The sequence below is a fragment of the Eptatretus burgeri genome, chromosome 17 (genome assembly GCF_056783735.1).
Source record: "Eptatretus burgeri isolate ZD-2024b chromosome 17, Ebu_testis_v1, whole genome shotgun sequence".
Taxonomy (NCBI): Eukaryota; Metazoa; Chordata; class Myxini; order Myxiniformes; family Myxinidae; genus Eptatretus; species Eptatretus burgeri.
The window spans coordinates 38540556-38547252 of NC_140977.1; positions in this window are offsets into that span (position 1 = coordinate 38540556).

Genomic DNA, 6697 nt, shown 5'->3' on the forward strand with positions numbered 1-6697 from the left:
CTTCGTGATTTATGCGCAGATGTAATTCTGGGTCATAATGTCCTCAAGCAGCACACGAGCGTCGAAATACCCTTTGGAGGAAGCAAACCTCATCTAATTTTAAATGCTCTGACCACCGCAGAGGTAACATCCCCCCTGCTGTTTGCTAACTTGTCGCCGGACTGTAAACCGATAGCGATCAAATCGCGACGATATACCACTGCTGATATGAACTTCATCACTCCAGAGACCAAGCGATTACTGGAAGAAGGATTTATAGAACCGAGCGATTCGCCATGGCGCGCACAGGTGTTGGTCACCACCAACCAGAATCATAAGAAACGAATGGTTGTCGATTACTCTCAAACGGTCAATCGTTTCGCCCAACTCGATGCCTACCCTTTGCCGCGCATAGACGAGATGGTCGAACGCGTGGCCAATTATAAAATATTCAGCACCATCGATTTGCGAAGCGCCTATCATCAAATTCCCATCCGAGAGGAAGACAAACCTTACACCGCGTTCCAGGCAGGTAGACGCCTCTACCAATTCAGGAGGATTCCGTTCGGTGTCACGAATGGAGTAGCTTGCTTCCAACGAGTTATGGACGACATCATCTCAGATGAAAACCTCAAAGACACTTTTGTTTACGTGGACAATGTCACGGTGTGCGGTAAGGATCGGGGGGAACATGATATGAATCTGGACAGATTCTTGAGCATTGCTAGAAAATATAATCTGACCCTCAACTACGAGAAATGCGTATTCTCGGCAAGGTCAATTGACCTTCTCGGCTACACAATAGCCGACGGCATGATTAAGCCCGATCCTGAACGATTGCGCCCACTTCGTGAGCTACCCCCACCTCAGGACCTGCAGACAATGCGCCGGGTGATAGGCATGTTCGCTTACTACGCGAGATGGATCTCCCAATACTCCGAGAAAATACATCCCCTAGTGCATTGCAAAAACTTCCCACCAGATGCCGCTGTTGTAAAAGCTTTCCACAGCCTCAAAGATGATATCAGTAATTCCGTGGTATTATCGATCGACAGCTCGGTGCCCTTCGTGGTGGAAACGGATGCTTCTGATCACGCGATAGCTGCGACGCTCAATCAGTCTGGGCGACCCGTCGCGTTCTTCTCGAGAACTCTCTCTGGAAGCGAGCAGAGACACTCAGCAATAGAGAAGGAAGCGTACGCTATTGTCGAAGCCCTACGTAAATGGAGACACTATTTACTGGGAAACCACTTTACGCTCGTCACGGACCAGCGATCCGTTGCATTCATGTTTGATGGGAAAAATAACGGGAAAATTAAGAATGAAAAAATTATGAGATGGCGGATAGACCTAGCTTGCTATAGTTTCGACATTGTTTACCGGCCCGGGAGGGAAAACCCTGCTGCAGATACCTTCTCTCGGGTCTACTGTTCGGCGACAATCAGTCGGGCTTTGCAAGACCTACATGTGTCTCTTTGCCACCCAGGGGTAACCAGAATGGCACATTTCGTGCGCAGACAAAACCTTCCCTATTCTATCGAAGATGTTAAACAAATGAATGCTTCATGCCCTGTTTGTGCTGAACTAAAACCCAGATTCTATGGCGCGGCATCTGGCAGGTTGATCAAGGCCACTTCTCCCTTCGAGAGACTAAACATCGACTTCAAAGGGCCCCTGCCGACCGAGACAGACAACAGATACATATTCACTGTTGTTGATGAATATTCAAGGTTCCCTTTCGCATTTCCGTGCTCGGATATGACCTCGGGCACTCTCGTGAAATGTATCTCTGACCTCTTCGCTATGTTTGGGAAACCTTCGTACATACATTCAGACAGAGGGCCGTGTTTCATGTCGGCCGGGCTAAAACAGTTCCTATTAGAGCACGGCATAGCAACTAGTCGAACGACGGGTTACAACCCACAGGGTAATGGGCAGGTGGAACGGTATAACGGAGTCATTTGGAAAGCCGTAACTCTGGCGTTGAAATCAAGAGGACTGGGCCCCGGGCAATGGGAGGTTACCCTTCTCGACGCTCTGAATTCCATACGCTCTTTGCTCTGCACGTCCACCAATGCAACTCCTCACGAACGAATGTTTACTCACCAGCGACGTTATGTTGACAGCTAAACGGTGCCCAACTGGCTAACCCATCCCGGAACAGTGTTCATGAAACGCCCGGTACGACAAAGCAAGTATGAACCCATGGTGGAGGGGGTCGAACTCATCGATACTAATCCAGAGTATGCTCATGTCAGACTCCCTGATGGCAGGGAGACCACTGTGTCGGTTCGCCATTTGGCTCCCTCAGGTACTCCTCCCGCAGGTACACCACCATCTGGCACTCCTCCCTCTGACATCCCCCCCCAGGAACTCCACCCGGGAACGGTGGCGACGGAGCTGCCGCGTTCCACCCGAGAGCGATCGAGGAGTCATCCCCGGCATGAGTCGAGGCTCACCAAGAGGATCGGAAGCCTCCCTCAAGTGAAACCGCCATTTACTCCCGGAGAGGTCGACGGATAAAACCCCCTCGCCGACTCGATCTGTAAAGGGGATTATCGGCATCCTCGATGCTCATGCTCCTATATGCTCATTATATCATATATCGATGCTCATTACCATGCTCCTACAACTCAAAATAATCCTCACTGCTTGGCATGTATGCTTCTGTAGTTTAAATAGTTCGCGTTGCTTGAAATGTATACTCCTATAGCGCTGAAGTAATCATGGTGCGTTAGTTGGACCTCTAGTTACATTTTAAAGACGGGGAAAATGTGGTGAATTGAAGGTCGTGATGCGTGATCACATGTCGCGCGACGCGCACACGGGATAGATAAAGCCAAGTCTCCGCACAGACGGGGTGATTGTCCCAGGGGCATTGTCATTTACGGCGGCGGTCCACTTGGTGCTCGTTGAATGGTGAGAATTGAGAGTATATCGGACTCCGTGCTTATGCTGATTTATTTTGCGGTGATCAATTGCACATGTATACATTGCTGCTTATGTACTCCTAGCTGCACCTGTATCCCCTGATGTGCCCGTAGAAGCGGCTTCAATCAAATGGAATAAAGCCTACACTCTGAAGGTTCTTCTCTCGCTTTCATTTCAAAGTATATGGCCCATCTATGCCAGGAGCCCATTTCGAAAAGAAACGGTCAATTGTCAAGGTATTCACGCATGTTCAACTTAAAGAATTCTACGTTCGCTTCTCGTATTTATTTTTTCAGATGACATCGTGTTCTAGGCGGTGTAGTTGTCGTTGTGAAGGTAATGTTGGGGATTTTTTTTTTTTCAAATGAGATCCTGTTCTAGGCGGTGTAGTTGTTGTTGTGAAGGTAATGTTGAGGAAATAGGTAAAGTCAGAAGCGAATGTAAGAAGAATTCTACGTTCGCTTCTAGGCTTTGCCAATTCCATATTACTAGATGACCTGTTAACCCGTTGGGTTCCCGTTGTGACAGCGGTTGATAAAAAAAATAATTTCAAAAAAAAAACAAAGATAGCTCCAGCGAACTATACCGCTGAGGTTGTTTGCATTGCTCAAATAATCCCGAAGAGTACTTGACTGAATCGGGGATTGAGTTTTTAAATAATTTCTTCATTTCCCGATTTGAATGAAACTTGATATTGCACGTCAATGTGAAAAAAAACGGAGAAAAGAAAGTCGAAGAAATTATTGTGCGTAATTTTCTAAACACAATTTTATTTATTAATGAACACGGACGTCTTCGATCAAAATGGCGATGTTTATTTTATGCTTAAAAATAAATTGTTCTTTGTCTATACTAAATGTTTGAAATTTTTAAATAAATCATTTCAAGAAAATAAAAAAGATAGCTGCAGCGAACTATACTGCTGAGGTTGTTTGAATTGATCACATTCTCCCGAAGAGTACTTGACTGAATCGGGAATTGATTTTTAAAAAAAATTTTCATTGCCCAATTTTAACGAAACTTGACACTGCACACCACAGGAGAATGGTGAGTAAGGTGGGCCGAAAATTTTTGCGCTATCGTGTACCGTTTTGACTATTTTGGGAACATACATGCATGCATACATATGTACATACATACATACATATATACAAGATGAGAGTTTGAGTAATATATAGATGTAACTGCTTTTGGCGTTTACATGTGGTACATGATTGGGAGGCTTGGACTGCATTTCTGCCTGTGCTGTCGCTGATGATTCACCAAAAAGCGATAAAACCGGTCCGGCACCTGAGGGTGTGTGTATCATTGGAATTCTCATGTTTGTACTATGTGTTAACGTCTTTATAGTTACTGAGGACCTCTGGGAAGGGTTTGAAACAGCAAAGGGCTTACTTTGTGTAGCCTGTCATGGTTGCTTTATGCAGGTTTCTTTGGATCAAAGGGCAAGGGAGGAGTATATATTGTTGCTGCCCGGGGGTCGGTGGCGAGAACGACCACGAGGTGGGGGAGGTTTGTCGTCTCCCACCAGATTCCTCTGAATTGTAGGCCGTCGCTCCGGATAATTCCGTGATGTGGTGGGTTGCTTAAACGACCGTGGATGCCAATATCTCAACCACGTAGCGTAGGGTCTATTTGTCTATAACCAATTTACCTAATTAACGATGTGGTTTCGACTACCGGAGAAACCACGCCCTCGGCACGTCTTGCTCGAACCGGGTCACTCTGCCGACTGCCGTAGAGTTCCAACGACCGACTACCAACTCCGGTTCGGGTGCAGCAGAGTGGAAACTGCCAAAGCCGTGCCGGCTGGAATGAACGGATTACCAGCGATAAAACCCCACCTAAACTCAGATCCGAACCATGCTGGACCAATTCAAGAAAGGACGGAAACGAACTGGGAGCATTTCTAACAAGTTTTATTTACAGTAAATGAAGACACAAAGCAAGACTTAACGCGAATATGCAAGAAGTATTTACAATGATCCAAAAACACTTATTCAGTTCTACTTTAAGAGGAGCGCACACGCAGACACACACACAAATGAAAAGAAACCCAGAGTCTTTACTGGACCCTCACAGCCGTGGAGAGAGACAAGCTGGGGGCCAGAGTTCGGTGGTGTACCTGACCGTCAGAGGAAGGGCGTGTTCCACGATCCGGCACCTGACAATGGCCGCTGGTTTGGTCCCCAGTCGCACGTGTGGGACTCGAGGTTCGTGGTAGAGCTCGGGTGGTGAATGGCCAGGGTCCACAGAGGGGGACCGGGGTCGCTCTCCCCTTCCTCGTAGAGGGCCAGCAGAGACAGGTGCGCCGCCTCGACGCCCACCAAAAACTCTTCAAAAGAACTTTTAAAAGACTCTCCAAGACCCCAAAAAGACTCTCCAAGACCTCAAAAAGACCCTCCAAGACCTCAAAAAGACCACATGCCTCAGAGAGCGCTCAGGAATTTATGGACCTCCCTCAGCAGGGAGGGCCTTGGTGAACACACATCGCTGTCCGCCTCTGATTGGACAGATCCGATGGCCCACCTTTCCGGGCGGGGCCTTGGCCCCTGCCGGGAAACCCCAGCCACTCCACCATGCGGGCCCACACTCGACGAGCAACAGTATCAACACTGCAACGGCCCCTGCCAAGAAACCCCAGCCAGTCTTCCACGCGGGTTCATACTTGACGAGTAACAGTATCAATGTTGCACAGGCGGTCGTGCAAGAATTACAATGTTTGTGGAAGGAATATTGGTGGAAGCAGCAAGGAACGGCTGCAAGACCCTGCCTTGGCAAGTCAGAGTGCTTGTAGACAGCGGGTGGGTAGTGGATCGTGATGGGGAATTGGAATGGTTGTTGGTTATTTGTTGGAGGGTTCATTGGATGAAAAGATTTAATAACCGAACAAAAAAGAAATCGCAACGCAAGCCTTTGATTCTCCCACTAGACAAAAGGAAAGGGATATAACTACACACATACTTAACGACATAACTGACTTTTGGGACATCTGTATGTTGAATGCAAATGGATTCCAGATCCGTAACACTATATATATATATATATATATATATATATATATATATATATATATATATATATATATATATATATATATATATATATATATATATATATATATATATATACAGTAAGTCCTCGCTTTTCGCAAGGGTTGCGTTCCTGGAAAACCTTATGATAAGCGAAACTGTGTTAAACAAAACATATTTTCCCATAGAAACCAATGTGTTAAAGGGGGGATGTGTTTTTGGCTCGAAATATTTTGGACATAAACACAAATAAACAAAACACACTCCTCGAGTAGTGGCGACTTACCCCGAGGCTGGAGGAACGGAATTGATTGCGGTGGACAAGTCACACTTGTGGAGTGGCAGAATCGTCCCCCTCTTCACTTGACACTGTGCTGTCACTTTCTTCACCAGTGGGAACGGTCTCTTGACAGCTGGTTGAAGGAGCATCCTGGATGGTGGATGGAGTTGGTGCTGCATCTTTTGGCTTGAAAAATGCATGGAGAGTGGGCTGGATGGCTTTCTTTTTCTTTGCTGCATAAAGTTCCTTGTAGCAACAAAGGGCATCATTAACAACACGGCTAAAATCAGTGCTCCTTTTAAGATTTGGATCATGCTCGATAACAAATTCTATGGCATTTTCAAACGAGCTGAGGATTTGGCTGAGGTTTTTCATGGTGAGATGCTTGGATGAAGGTGTCACAGCATCTTCTTCTTCCTCAAGAGCCCACTGCTGTTCCAACTCCACAAGATCTTCATTGCTTAAGGGTTCTGCA